The sequence below is a fragment of the Pteropus medius genome, unplaced genomic scaffold, assembly GCF_902729225.1.
Source record: "Pteropus medius unplaced genomic scaffold, Ma_sr-lr_union100, whole genome shotgun sequence".
Lineage (NCBI taxonomy): Eukaryota > Metazoa > Chordata > Mammalia > Chiroptera > Pteropodidae > Pteropus > Pteropus medius.
Genome location: NW_024349799.1, coordinates 5,224,420 through 5,240,824, shown reverse-complemented (window position 1 = coordinate 5,240,824; position 16,405 = coordinate 5,224,420). Strand labels below are relative to the sequence as shown.

General features: G+C 38.7%; 1 non-coding gene across 1 annotated transcript; it reads right to left on the bottom strand.

Annotated features, from left to right (window-relative positions):
- Positions 1-13,168: 13,168 nt before the first annotated feature.
- Positions 13,169-13,287, bottom strand: LOC120621335 (5S ribosomal RNA). The gene has a single exon (XR_005658112.1). It is a non-coding gene; the product is annotated as a 5S ribosomal RNA (ribosomal RNA).
- Between the last annotated feature and the right edge of the window lie 3,118 nt (positions 13,288-16,405).

The window sequence follows — 16,405 nt, the reverse complement described above, 5'->3', positions numbered from 1 at the left end:
AAGCTATTATCCATTTGAAAGCTTACAGTTCTTAACAGCAGAATTTATAGAGGGAAGAATAGAATAAAAGGAGGGGAAATGCGTGCATGAGCCAAGAAAAGAAGTATTTGGAGAGTAAAAAAGTAAGTAACAATGAGGGATAGAAAACTGACACAGTAGTTAATTTTCCTGTGTAAGGCAAAGAGAAATTATAGAGGTCTTCAAAGTTTCCCTAATAAATGGAGTAGCTGGCAAAAGAGCATATTCTTAAGTACTAGTTTTTTAAAGGTATAATTCTTTCCTTTATTATAAAAGTAATACATATTCGTTGTATATGTTCAGAAAATATGGGAAAAAATATTTTTACCTAAAACTCAGCCATTCTATAGGCATCAATTTGCATGAGAACGTTTTTGAGAGGAAGTGGGTTGAAGGCAATGAGGAAGCAGATAGGTCAGATATGGCAGGGACAACACCTGGTAACTCCAGCATGCTAAAGCTCGCCAGCCAAAGGCCACCAGAAATATAACTGTTGTCAAATAAAGTAGGTTTCTAAGCTTGCTGCAGTGAGGGAGAATGCATACTCCAGGAGCTCGGCGTGTAGGTTAAGAATAAATTGGGAGAGTCTTATTTGGAGTTGGCTTGCGCTGGCTGATTTGGGGGAAAAGCAAGAGTTTGACCTAGGTTAATCTCTATCAAAAAGCTCAGTCTTGATAAACAGATATCTTAATTTTTATCTAGGAGGCTAGAGTCACTAGAGTAGCTAGAACTGGGGAGGATTTGGTTATTTTTGTGTTTGTTTAATGCCCTTATTTCTGTCCATGTTCAGATATGATTATGATGTGATCTTGTTATTGTCTTGTTCCACCATGATCACAAAGTGACCTTGTCTGATTATTGTTACTCTGTGAAACCTGTTTATCTTCAGCGAAGGAACGATGGCCAGCTACTAGCTGCCAACTATTAGCTGTCAGGACCATTTTTTCCCTCACTTTCTCAATCCGTTATTATTCATAGATGCAGACTTGTGTTTGAGTTTCTACATGAGACTCTATGAAACCCAGTTGACAAAGTGTAACCAAGAGTATGGAAGAGGGATGATCCCCTTTCTATGTAGCTGCAATGCAGCACTTGAGAGTTTGCTGCTTCTGAAATGCCCTTGGCCACACTGTAGCCTTTTCTCCAGGACTGAGGGTCAGGGGTGAAAGAGAGATGCTGCCCTCCAGTGGCTTTCCAGGTAACTACATCAGTGACTGTACCCCAGCTTCCAGCAGAGACTTCCTGAAGATCTCTGAAAAAGAACCTCAGGCAGAGCAGGAGGAAGGCAGATTTGCCTGCAAACAAGAGACAACAAGAGGCAGTAAAATTTTGTATATTACTGTTAATATGACTACATCAGTACTCTCCGCTTGGTGAAACCTGATGGATTACATGAATCGTAGATATATGTTTAAGATAGAATAAGAATTTAAACATTTATGTTGAACCGAGAAAGGACCATGCAACCTAGAAATGCAGAATAAACATGAGGGTGGTTAGAAAACTTTTTAATATCAAGGATTATATAAAGGTTAAATTTTTACTTAAGTTGAGGAGGTTGTTGGAAAAACCTTTGTGTATTGCTGGTGGGAATGTAAAATGGTGCAGCTGCTGTGGAAAACTGTATGGCAGTTTCTCAAAAAATGTAACATAGAATTACTGTATGATCAGCAATTTCACATTTAAAGATATACCCAAAAGGATTGAAAGCAGGGGTTCGAACAGATATTTTTACACCCACAATCAGAGCAGTATTATTCACAATAGCCAAAAAGTAGAAACAACCCAAATGGCCATCAACAAATAAATAGATAAACAAAATGTAGTATGTACATACAAAGATATTATTCAATCTTTAAAAGGAAGGAAATACTGACACACGCTACAATATAGATAAACCTTGAAAACATTATGCTAAGCAAAATAAACCAGATACAAAGGAAAATAACATATGATTCCACTTATAAAAGGTACCCAGAATAGGCAAATTAATAGAGACAGAAAGTATAAAAGAGGTTATCAGGGACTGTTGAGAATGGGGAAAGGGAATAGAATTTCTGTTTGGGATGATGAAAAGGTTCTGAAAATAGATAGTGATAATGTTTATACAACACTGTGAATGTACCATTAATACCATTGAATTGTACATTAATGGTTAAAATGGTCAATTTTTTGTCATGTATATTTTACCACAATAAAAAATTTTACCACAAAAAAATCCAGTAAAACGATTCATTTTTTAACTTTAAAGAAATGTAAAATGTTTCTTTTGTTTGCTTTAAAAAATTATTTTCAGACTTTATTGGCTGGTTTTTATTATACAATGAATATCTTTAAAGGGCATTGCTATTATATACTTTAAAATAAGGTTATAATTTCATGGCCTCAGGCATAAATTCATTGGATTTGTCTTATTGCCAGGTGAAATTAAATTGAAGGCTGGAATTTTTCCACCCATCTTTTAAAGAAATAATATTTTAAGGACTTTCTGCTATTTTTTTATTTACCAGGTAGTTTTTAGTATAGAGGGTAAACAAAGATACTGTAAGTCAGCTCTTCAGAACTAAATTAATAGTTTGGCTTGATTAATGGTTACTATATTCAACTTTGATTATAATTAGAGAAAATAAAATGATTTTAAATAGAAGTCCAAATAAAAGCATATTAAAATTTTATTCCCCAAATTGCCCCAAAGTGGAAAATACTATTTTACTGCTATTGAAGTTTGAAGCTTTTCAAACACAATGTAAAGGGTATTTTATAACAAGGAAAGCTGTATAGCTTCCCAGAGTTCAAATCTGGAGACCTGAGTTCCAATTTACAGGGCTTTGTATGAGTCTAACGGTGCCCAGCACAATGCCTGGAACATGGTAGGTGGGCAGTAAACGTGTGCTGAATGAGTGGATGATAGATGAATGTCACTTCTCTCTGAACCTCAGTTTTTTCATCTGAATAAGGAGGGAGGCAAACGAGATGAGTGGGTCTCAGTTCTAGCTGCACATTAGAATCTCCTCAGGAGCTTTTAAAACTATTGATGCTGGCAGTGTTAAAGAGGAATGACTTCTGACACATGCTACAACACGGATGAACCTTGAAAACATTATGCTAAGTGAACTAAGCCAGACTACAAAAGGACAAATATTGTATGATTCCATGTACGTTCAGTCTTATAAAAACTAAGTCGAAAATCTTCTTTGGGTTCAAACGGAGAAGTTTTCAGGAAGGAGGAAATGGCTGTTCCAGTCTTCCCCAACGTATTCCCGTGAGCCCTGCCTCTCCATCTAGATTCTCTCGTTTTAATTCCCTTCATTCTCATGACCACATCTACTTCCAGCAGCGTGGCCAACAACCTTTTGCGGAGGACCAAACACACAAATCACTCATTCCTCTGTAATATACCACCAAGTCTTGCTAAGGAAAATTTTAAAGGAATTCATTTCGGTAAATAGAAATTATACTATGCAAGTACAATAGTATATCATAGTATAATAATATATAAATATTATATAAATGATATTTAATATAATATTTATATATACATATCTAAGTATCATGTAATTATTATATAAATAATATATGATAAATTTAATATAAATACATAAAAATAGATATAATACAAAAGCCAAGGCAGCCTAAAAAGCATCTTCTAAAATCTAAATTTCTTCACGTGGCATTCCAGAATCTTCATAATCCAGCTCGCAACTTTCTCTCCAGCCTTATCCTTTGCTATTTCCCTTTGTATCTTTTGTGCTCCAGCAGTATCTGATTGCTCTCGGCATCTTAAATAGGTCAATGCTTGCTCATACTTCCACACCTTGGAACACGAGGGTTCCCTTGATGGGGGATGAAATGCCTCCTGGCCCCACACCTCCTCTTCAGTTGTCACCTCCTCTGTGAAGCCATTCTTAACTCTGCCAGGCTGGGTAGACAAGCCACCTTTGATCTCTCAAGGCACTTGGGCACACACCTGAATTTTCCTGAATATATGACTCATTTATGGTATTTGTTAACAAACGTATTCCAGGAGTGCAGGATCGCCACGGGGGAAGCCTGGCAATCTGTCTATTTAACAAGTCACCCAGGGGTTCCCATCTTCTGAAAAGTTTTGGAATCTCACCGTGACACTTTTCATATCACCATTATTTGAATTATCTGTCTTTCAATAACCTGTGAGCTGCATTTGTTCATTATTGTATTCCCTGTCCCAAAATACTGTCCTAACTCATGGAAGGAAGCAAAAAAACCTAATGCATTTGTTTTCTCATCATCAGAATCTTGAAAACATTGGGGAAGCACTTTTCTGAGTTCTGCATTCTCTTAGTCCATTCTCTTAGATGACTACACTTTAGCCTTCGTTAAGTTGCTTTTAACTGTGTTCTTCCTTCTTAGCACCTCAACTAGTCACTTATTTCCCACTATCCAGATCACCCACACATCACCAAGGTCTTACTGATGCTGGAATTGAGCCTCAGTTTTCTCTGTATGAAGTGAGAATGTTAATAATGCCTATCTCATGGGGTTTTGTGTGAGAAGAGAATGGAATAATATATGCAAAACACTTAGCACCATGTCTAACATTAGGAAGTGCTAATAAATGAGGTAATAATAATGACAAAGACCAGTCAGACTTAGTGACTTGGAAGATGTTATTGTCCTTGTGAAGCCCAAGTACTAAAAAGGAATTCACAATGTGATGCTGTGAGTCGTTTCCTTGAAGGGTACACTTTAAGACTTAAAAATCCTTTCTTCTATTGCCACATTGCAATATCCTTTCTGATTTAGCTCTTCTTCCCCTTATCACTATAATAACCTACATGGCAACACGTATTATCAAGACAAAGATAGTATTAGCATTCTAATATAAATTTTTCCCTATTTGAGAGTTTGTCCTTGGAGGCTTTCACTAAATATTTGTCTTTCAAGTTCTTAGCATCTTGTAATGTCTAATACCTGCCCAAGAGCACTAATTTCAAAAGGACAAGAACTTTAGTTATCATCTTGACACCCCCTCACTCTGAGATGTCCAGTATCAATATATAAATACCAAAACGTCATCTGTTATGGACATCTACCAAGGGAAAGATGATGGCCAAATATTCTGGGTCAAAAGAAACTTCTGTTTATCATCTGTTGATTTTGTTTAAAAGACAAAGAAACACAAAACGACAGAAGGCTGTGTTGTTGCCTAATCCTGAACAACAAAGGAGAAGAAAGATTAACTCAAGAGAGTTGGCTGCATGCCCAGGCTGCTTATGTGATAATCCAGAAAAACTCTCAACTCCAACTGGTTATCCCATCCCTTTTAAACCTCTTCACTCAGCACATTTTTTCCCCTATTAAAAGACCATTCTTCTTTACAATATAATCTTTACCTACTTTAAACTTACAAGATCCTTTAGGAGTTTCCTAGTTTAACTTTTAAGGTTAACACTTGGGTCACAATAAACTTGCAGGCAGTTAAAGCCTTGGCTCCACCCAACTCTGTGCCTTCTGTAAGATTCAGATTAGAGCAAACTAGGGGAAAGTGAAGTCTAGGGGGAGTGGTCTCGCCAAAATCTACCCATCTTAGGTCTATAATAAAATGATACTTGAATTATAGAATCTACAATAAGATGCAAGATACTTAAAAAAAAAAAGCCTCAAAGCTATTACATTTTAATAGAAAGTAACCATATTAGCAGCCCTAATCTCAATGTATTATGGCCCTTATCCCATTTTCAGACACACTCAGATGCTTTATGTTGGAAATGCAACCTCCTAGCAACATTTCGTTTTTCCGATTCAGTTCTCAAATAAATGAAACTTTCCATGTCAAATGACTAATTTATCTAGAATAAATTTTCATGTTACTGGGTGGTCTGGTTCATATGACACCTTCAGATTTACAAAATATTTATCGAGTACCTGCTATGTGCTGGACATGGTTCTGGGTATATTCCCAAACATCTTATTATTATCTATCTCTTTTTATAGATAAAGAAGCAAAAGCATAGTGAGGTTAAATCTCTTGCCAAATTTTCAACATAATTCAAAGTCTAGTGCTACACCATTACTTCCTCTACTGAAATATAAAATGCAAGGTATCTTTGTACAAAGAAGAATTGAGAAATAATTTTTTTCATTGTTTTTCATATTTTTCCATTCAAGAAATATTTATCGAGGAATATTGATTGAGCACTTACCATACACTAGATACTATCCTAGGCACTAGGGATGCAGTAGTGAACAAAACAGAAATTTGCAGAGCTTACATCTAAATGGGAAGAGATAGAAAATAAAACAAATTCCAATTGATAATATGTAAGAGAGCAGTTAGTACGAAAAGGTCCATATTGCTCAATAAATTTCCCATCCTCATTTTTCTTGTCCCAGCAATCAGCAATCAGTACCTTTTGTACCTTTTACACAGCTGATCACTTCCTCCTTGAAGTGTTTTCTTCACTAGATACAAAAGCAGCTACCTCAATAGTTGTTCCTTCTCCATCTCCTTCACTGGTTCCTCCGACCTCTAAACATGAGGGTGTCTCAGGACTCAGCTGTCTTATCTCTTCTCTGTCTATGCCACATTTCATTCAGTCTTACAGCCTTAAATACTATCTGTGCACTGATGACTCCCATATATATATACATATCCTAGGCCTCTTCCCTGAATGTCTTAGTGTCAGATCTTGAATATCTAATAGGCATCTCAGACTTAATTTAAAAAAAGGACTGTAATTTTATTCCAAACTTTCAGTTGCTCAGGCCACAAACCTTGGAGTCATCCTTGACTCCTCTCCAATTCCCCACATCCCCACATCCGATTCAAGAGCAAATACTGTCTGCTCTGCCTTCAAAATATATCTCATCTCTGTCCACTTCTTTCCATTTTCACTGCTACCACCCTGCCCCAGCCACCAGCACCTTTCATCTGGACTCCTAACTGGATTCCCTGCTTCTGCTCTTGGCCCTTCCATTCGACAACCAAACTAATTCTTTCAAAATATGTTAGCCCAAGTCATTCTTTTTCTTAAAACCCTCCAATGGATTCCCATCGCACATTAAGTAAAATCGCAGAGTTTAAATGTCTGCCAAGGGCCTGGATGGTTTGAACCTGCTACTTTTCTGAACTCATCTTCTACCTCCACCTCCTTGCTCACCACACTCCCAAATACTTTGGCCTCATTACTCTGCAAGCACACACCTGCCTTAGGGCCTTTGAGCTTGCGGTTCACTTTTTCTGGAAACCTCCTGGTGCTTATCTTATGGATCACTCCCTAATCATATCTTAGGTCTCTGCTCAAAATTACGTATCAGTGAGGCCTTTCTTGAATACCTTATAAAAGTTTCTTCTTAACCAGCTTTATTTTTCCCCCACAAAACTTTCTTCTTCTTTTCCTCCCACAGAATATAAGTTCCAAATGTAAGTTCTAGGCCAACATGGAATTGCCTGTTCACTGCTATATTCCCACAATGGAACAATGTCTGGCACACTGAACTTACTCGGCATTGACTGAATGAATGACTATCAGGAATTAGTTATTTTCAAGTGATAGAAAACCCAGCACAAAGATCTAAAACAAGAAAATAGAATGTATTGGCTTGTGTAATGAAAAAGTCCAGCAATAAACTGATTTCAGGCATATCTGGAGTCAATGGCTTCAAAGATGTTATCAGGACCGCAGTTCTCTTGATATCTCTACTTTTTCTCCCTCTATGCTGGATTTGTTGTCAAGCATGCTTTCATTTCGTGGTAGGGAAATGGTAACCAGCAGTGGTGGGTTAATGTCCTTATAGCTCCAAGCAGAAAAAGAAAAGACTTCCTACTCCCAACAATATAAAATCCATGGGCTTGATGTGCATAGCCTGAATTGGTTACATGTCCCCTCTCCCTTAGGCCAATCATTGTGGCTAAGAATGCAACACTCTATAGTTATCCAACACACAGAATTCCATGGAGGAAAACCATGAAACTGTTAGTTGACTAAAGGTCAGTGGATGCTGAATCAGCAAATAACAACTATCCATTACATTGCCCATTGCCCACTGCCTACACCAGGCAGTCTCTGAAATCGCCATACAACAAAACCATGGTGGTAGCAAGATTGTGTGAGAGCCCAGCCTCACTACTGGCATGGAAATCCAAAGGAAAGTTGCAGTCTGGCTTGGATCAGCCATAGTGCATTTGCAGTGTTGGTAGTGCAGTCAAGGGACATGTCAGGATCCTTACCAGGAGACTCACAACCACATAGATATTTTCAACGTGAGGACAAAAACTGAATATTCCAGGTTGTGGCGGTGGATGAAAAATGTGTGCTGTAATAAGTAAAAATTCCTAACTGGGCAGGTCGTGGAGGGCAGTCATGCCCCAGGCCTATAACTCCTTTAATGAAAGATTTTTAAGGCAGCTCTGTCCATTCTTCTCCTGCATTTAGGTCAACACACCTTTGAAATAAGCGTATCCACCCTCAAGAGAGTACATAATCTTATTAACGATGGTATAATCCAATCCCCACCTCGCTTTCTCGCACCTCCATGTAATCGTCCTTAAATTCCCTCTTTAATCTCAAATGCATAAAAGAAACTGCAAAACTTATTCTCCGGAGCATTTTAGATTTTGCTTCCCAGCAATTGTCATCAGTTTTAGCTCAAATAAACTCCTTTAAAAATTCTCTTCGGGTTTAGACATTTTTTTATTTTTTATTTTTTTATTTTATTTTTTAGGCGAGGCAATCCTTGGTTGACCTCGCAGATTGCAAGGACCTTGTCAGTTTACAATCCCTTATTTTTTACACCTACGGCACCTGGTCTTTCTAGGTGGTCTCCCATCCAAGTACTAGCCAGGCCCGATCCTGCTTAGCTTCTGAGATCAGTCTATGGGTTTAGACATTTTTTACATCGATATGGCTAATAAGTTATTGCTATTTTGATAAATAATGCCCAGCCTTAGTTTCCTCAGTAAAATGCTAATAGTGATACCTGCCTCATAGGGTTACTGCAAGGATTAAAGGAAGTATCTTAATAAAATAGCTATTATAGTTCCTGGTAGAGAGCAGTCACCTAATAAAAGTTAGTTTCCTTTCCTTAGGCTTACATATGCTGCTGTACACCACCGAATTTTTAAATAACATATGACAGTCATGTGTTTACAATATGCTAAATAGCTAACAGTTATTAGAGTACTCATTAATTGCTGGACAATGGTCTAAACACTACATACAGTAATTCATTGAAGCTTCCCCAGAACTCTTTGGGGAAGGAAATACTATCCCTAGTATAGGAGATAAAGCACAGAAAGGTTAAGTAACTCACCCAAGGTCCCCAAGCTAGTTAGTGGTAGAGAAGCAGGTATTGAGCCCAGGCATTCTGACTCCAGAGCTGATGCTCTAAACCATCATTGCATACAGCCTCTTTCTCAGAACTTCTATTTCATCCATGTTTAGTTGTTTGTTTTATTACCACCTCTCAAAGGCTGCCACACAAATAAGCGCTTAACTAATACTTCTAAAAATGATACGGTGACAGCCATGGAGTCTTTCCTATCTCCCTCCAAGAAAGAACCTGCAGTTCAGCTGCTAGGAGCGCACTTAGCTGAGAGCTTCCAGCTGCAGCAACTTCAGCTTTTGACCAGCTCTCTCGGGTCGCCCCCAGCCAACGACAGCACAGCAGGAATTCTAGGACCTGGCCATCTCTGCCCACTACGGGTCTCCTCTAATAGGCGATCCTTGCTCTGGAGCTCCTTTTGGGTTGACTGAGACTTTGTTGGGTCTGCATAGTGTCCTGACACTCTTCCTGGCCACTCCTGCTTCCTCCCTTTTCTCTTTCACAGGTATTACCTGCTCCGCCAATACATCACCTACATTCCTAACTCCTTCTCAGCATCTGCTTACAGGAGTGGGCTGCGAAAGCAGATGTTAAGAAAGTGTTTGAGGACTGGACTACTCACCACTTGGCTGGCAAAAGGGACCCCATCTAGATAGTATGTGGGGCATGGAGAGTTTGTGGCACAAAGTGGCAGCCCAGTTACTTAAACTTTCACTGGTGGTGACTTGGAAGAACATTTCAGTGAAGGAAAATGCCCTGGCAGGTACAATAATTCAGACTTTGAAAAATATAGGGGATTGAGTGGGGAGGAGGATGGGGACAATACATACAAGGACAGTGAATTGGTTGGTTATTATTAAATTACATTGATGTTATACAGGGGGGAATAATGAAAAACTGAAGACCACTAACAAACAATCGAAAACTAAGTGTGAAAGCCAGAGGGCTTCTTTGGTAGCTTACAAAGACACCCTTATTCCTGCAATGAGAGAGCAGAAAAAGCTGAGGACCAAACTCCAGATTTAATCATTAGAATTGCTTCAAACATGTTAGAATCCTCAGCTGGGTCAGTCCATTATGCCATGGTGAGAGCCCTGGCATGTGAAGCCTAGGACCCTGATATAAGGTGGGGCCATCTCATGCATGCCCCTGACCATTTTGACTCCCTGGATTCCTCCAAACCCTCAGAGACTGCAGAGGTGCTTCCTACTTAGAGCTAGCTCTCCCCAGTGAGAATAATACTATAGAAGCCTCAACCTCACAAGACAACAGGGATCCCCCTCAGTATCTGCCTCACCTCCTCTCCTGGCTGCTAGGTTGCAGCTAGCTGTGTTAAGTTGCAGCATGATTCAGCAGGGTCTGGTATAGGATGAAAGCATTACCCCCCAGTAGAGCTATGAGAATAAGCCAGCATATCCCAGTAGGGGCCAGAAAGTACTCACAGATTAGATTTTAAGGGTGCCTGATCAAGTAGGACGGAACATGAGACCACTTAAAAGGACAGTTTATTGAACTCTCATATCCCTAACCTCCCAGGAAATGAGATTTAATACCCTGCTCTAGGGGATGGTGCACACTCACTGCCGGGGTGGCTCTCGGAAGCATGAAGAAACCAATGGTCCACTCTGAGTGAAGTCAAATGTCTGAATTGCCCTGACAGATGATAGAGGAAGGAGTAAAGATGCTGAGGGAAGTGAGTGTGTTGGAAAAGGTATTTTATGTCAGGCCAGAAGACTCACCAGAAGATTGTTACACATGTAGGCCCAGAGTACATTTTATTTGCCAAAGCCATCAAAAATATGCTAGTGAGAAGGACACCAGCATCAGTAAGAAGTTCAATGGTGGCCAGGGCTGCCAGTAGGAGAGACTGTCACAGAGCTTGGCTCACTGATGAAAATGGGCCTGATGGGCCTCTGAAGCAACAGAGGCCAGAGGGCAGCACTTAACCACCAGAAGCCGGCGTGGGGGTCGAGGGGGTCGCAATTATTGTAATGACTGGCAAAGTGGAATAGCAGCCAAAGAGTCTTGACCCAAAGAGAGTTGTAGAGATGGAATATGGCATCCCAAGGGGCAAAATCGATGGACAGCCGATGTGGGTTTTGCTTAATGTATATAATAAAAGACAGCAAGAATGAAGGAGCAGGAGGCTGACAGTGGTTGCCCTAATAAAAATAAAAAAGTCCCAATTGGGGAACAAGCAAGAGTTCCATATGAACTACAAGCTATGGTTCCTTTCTGGGTACTCTTAGTTCTCTGTGTCCCTGGATGAGCAGGCAAGAAGAAGAGTCACCATCTTGGCAAGGGTAATTGGCTCTGATTCACAGGAAAAGGTAGGGCTGTTGTTACAAATGGGCCATGGAGGAAGCTATATGGAACTCAGGTGATCTACTTGTGTACTTTGTGATACCCTCTTGCCTGACTAAGAACGTACATGGACAAGTGCAGCAACCACTGCCTGAAAAAGGTATTGTTACCAGTGGGTCAGACCCCTCAGAAATGAAGGTTCTGATCCATCACCAGGTAAATCACTGACACCGGTTGAGAAAATAGCTAAAGGCAAGTAAATTTAGAATAGATAATGGAGTAGGGAGAGCATGAATACCAGTTGCGGCCCCAAGACCAACTGCAATGATGGGGACTATAGTTTATCTCACTGACCTCCCTCTTCTAAGTTTCTCTGCAAGAAGAAAGATCCACTGGAACCCAAGAGGAGCTGCTCCCCAAATGTGAATGAAGAAGTAGATCTGCATGGTGCAAGGTGGTGAACCGTGGCAGATAGTAAGAGGCACCACGTGGATGGATCTCCTCCCTTCAAGAAAGAACTTTCATCCACTTGCAAGACGAGCAATTAGCTGACAGCCTCCAGCTGTAACATCTTCAGACTATACCTCCGTTTTGAGTTGAGGCCACACTTTTTCTGAATAGCCTCTAGACAATAATTGAACATGGTTATTTAACTAGGGCCAGACTGTTTCTGCCCAACATGGATCTCCTCTAACTGGCCGTCTTTGCTGCAGAGCTTCCCACTGAGTTGCCAAAACTTTGCCAGATCTGCATTGTGTTCTGAGTCACCCCTTATTCAATCCTATTTCCTCTCTACTTGTCTTTCGCAAGTGTCTGAGACTCAACATGGTCCAAATGCTTTCCCTGTCCAACCCTGCTTCCTCCCCCTTTTTTCTTTCACAGACATTTTACCCAAATCAACTCTTTGCACTCTTAACTCCATCTCAGTGTCTGCTTCCTGGAAGACACAGCAGACACAGATGGTTACAAAAGATGACTTCCTCCCCCTGTGACTTTGGGCAAGTGACTTAAACTCTCTAAGCTTCTGTTTTCTCAGTATAAAATGAAGATATTTTTACCTCTTTCATTGGGTTATTGGGGGGCCTAAGTGCATAAAATATTTAAGATTTTTATGAGAATTAAATGAGGAACTGCATAAAAATTGTTTGGCAGACAACCTTGCACATTTGGTAAATGTTAGCTGTTACACTAATGGAGGAGATAAGGCAGGCTACGAATGGAGGTTCTTTAGCTTTCTTCCATCCTGGTGGATATGTTTATTTGCCCAGTAGAGGAGAATTGTTATTATTTTTCCCCCATTACCATTAACATCTTCATCTGCAATGAGAAAAGAGCATCGATTATGCCAAACCGAGAAGGTAGAAATAACCTCCAAGTACAAATAATAGTAATGGTTTCTAGAAAAGTGATTTTTTTAATTGATATAATAATGACAATCAAAATTTGAGATGGAAATTGAATTGTGATTTTGTAACCAAATGTAAATCTACATGTTAAAGCATGAGAAACAGCAAACATTTTTATTTATTTATTTATTTATTTGCACCTACAGCACCTGGTATTCTTAGGTGATCTCCCATCCGAGTACTAACCAGGTCCAACCCTGCTTAGCTTCTGAGATCAGATGGGATCGGGCGTGTTCAGGGTGGCATGGCCATAGACCATTTTTTTATATTTAAAAAACTTATTACAAGGTGGGTAATTTATCCTCCTACAATGAATTTCAAGGTAACAGTTACAGGTCCATCACCGTGATACATTTCAGTTTTCAATAATATGTGGTTTCCTTTTTAAATCAAAATTTTTCATTAATCTCATTCTCATGTATAAATATGCACACATCTATTTGGGCTAAAGTTTTCACAAAGGTAGAAACTTTATCCAATAGTCTAACCCAGCAAAAAAATTTTAGCCGTCCAGTGGCTGTAAGCTGCCTATGATGAGATTTGTGCTGACTTAAGTCACATCTGAACTCAATTTATGGTACAAGACATTTATTAAAATACTTATTACTTCCTCTGCTGAGTCCTTCAGCTAGTAGAATATTAAAAGATATATAACCTGGAGGATTTTACTTAATTATATTCGGCTATTGATTTTAAAGGAGAAACCCATCATTACAGTGCACTAAGCCATGAGATTGAAATAGCCATCCTTTAGGAGAGAAGCTGACACTCTAATGTTTAATTTAGTAAATTTTAGACAGCCATGCTATTTTCTGCATCTATTGCTTTTAAAATTAATTTTGAAGAAATTTTTTTACTGTAAGCGGACAGTATGAGGATGAAAAATTCTCACGCCATGAAAGTATCCAGAGTATTTTATTTAATATTTCCACCAAGAACTCACCCCCCAACTCAAATTACTGAATTCACAAATTTGAATGCACATTCTCCTTCTGAAAAAAAAAAAATTAGTTTTTAAATCTCTGCTGGTCTGTAATTAGAACAATAATGATTGCCTTTTCTGTTTCTTAGAATATCATCCTAAATTTCTGTTTTAACCACTGTCTGAACAATCTCCTTGATGATTAGTTGAATACGAAATCATAGACACACCTGCTCCAAAATAACAATTAAATGCATTGCCCCTACCCTTAAAAAGACATTAAAGTTTAACATTATATAGTCTACATATTCCCTAACTAGTCATCAGTTGCTTTTTCACAAAAGTAAAGCCACTGGCATGTCATGTAACATTTCTTCTTGTTCCACTGCTCCTCTCTGCAACCATTTAGAAGCTCTTCCTATCCTTTCATTTGCTTCCAACATGGCACACATTTTCTTCTCATGCTTAAAAATAAATGTCAAGTTCCTGATCTTTTGTTAAAGATTCATTGCCAAAGATGGTTTCACAGCGGGAACCTTCCTAGGGAGAGAATTGGCTTACATTCCTGCTAAGAACAGTAACCTGAGAATGATGGAAAAATAATTATAATCAATGTCAGAGAGCATATGGGTTTTCGAGATGTCTGCCAAATAGGATTTGCACTAATCCTTTCCATCCACTATCAGTCGGGTGACTCTAGCAGACAAATTCCTCATATTTGGATAAATGAGAGCTCAAATCTCATATATATTTCCCCCGCATCTGAGAGGTTTCTGAGAGGAATCAGTAAATGCCTTGCATTTCTTAATCTTAGTTTCCATAAAACTACAGTTATTGTGTTTTTGTGTCTCTGAATGTGAAACTGCTTTATTTCTACTTCATCTTTTATCCTGGGCGACCCATTAGGGTCAATCCACAGATAGTGAAAGAAACAAGAGCATTTTAATATATACATTGAAGAAAAACCCCACATTTTAAAAGCATTGCACTTTATGTTGATGTGTGTTTCAGCGGGATACACCCCAACGGTATGTGTTGTTTCTAAAAGGAATAATGCTGAACTGATTAAATAGAAACAAAATCACCTGGTGCATATCATTATGGAATAAGGTCCTGGGTGATTTAATTAAGATCTTTCTTGTTTCAAAGGGGCTTTCCAAGTATTTTCCCACTGAGCTTATATTTTACTTTACCATCCACCTGCTTTGCTTCTCTTGGAATATATGCCAGGTGGTATGTAATTCTTTTAGGAGAGAATTTCTGTCTGTGGAATCTCAGAACACAGTGAAATCAGAAGCAGATTTGAATTTTCCTTACAAGTCTCTGTGTTTCAAACATTTGATGCCTTGGAGCAATTGGGCTCTTTTCTACACAGTGGAAGGATAAAAATCCAGCTTCTCTTGAACTGGCATTCCAGTATTTTTTAATCATAAGTAAGTCAATAAACACAATAAATATATCGTATGCTTTCTTATTACACAATGCAGAGAGCAGACAAAGGGAGGGACATTCTAATTAAATATTGGTAGTTCTTGTTTCCAATATTTAGATCATTTTAAACAAAGAGAAAAATGGATTGGAATTGAGGTTGCTGTTTCCTACAATGGAGCTCATTCATAGATCTAGCACTGAATTAACAAAGATACAATAAATTGGGCATCTGCCTCTGTCTTAAGGCCCCTCTGTTCCTGTTGAGATACTCAAGATAGCTATCTGAGCATTCAAGTAGTATTCTAAAATAAAGATTTTTTAGAGAGGAGTTGTGTTGATATTGTGGTTCCCTAGCCATACAACCAAGCCCCCAGCTTCTACTGCCACAGTTACAAAGATGAAATGACTTTGTTCTCCAAGCATCATTATCAGCTTCTAGGAAGACTTGCATTTCACTTATTTTTCCCCCAGCATATGTCTGTAAAACCTTATAAAAACTCCAAGATGGCCAATATCCCTAAAATCAGCTGGGTGCAATTCTGTATTTGTAGAGTAAAATGAGTCAGAAATGGACATTCTCACATAGCAACTGTTCAGAGCAGGATGAAAACTGGAACTCAAAGACTTTAAGCATTTTTGACTCAGCAAAAAAAAATTCCAGCTATATTTTTCTCTTTAACTGGTTTGATAGAACCTAGAAATCTAATTCATCAAATACTGGTCTCATATATTTTGTGAGGATACTATGTACATCATCAAGATGCTCCATAATATGAATTATGAGGTAGCCAAATAAGATTATAGGAGTCTTTCTCTTCTTGAGTAGCCTGAGCTGTGCTTATTAATATTAAAAACCCCTCACCCACTTGTTCACTCCAATGCTCTACTGAATTGTGTTCCCAAGTTTATTAGTAAGTTGGTTGTTCAGAAATACAAATGGTTTTTCTTTAGGCATAATATTATAAATGGTAGTTAAATTTCAGTCATAAACCCCAAATCTGATTGACCTCTAAGTCATAAG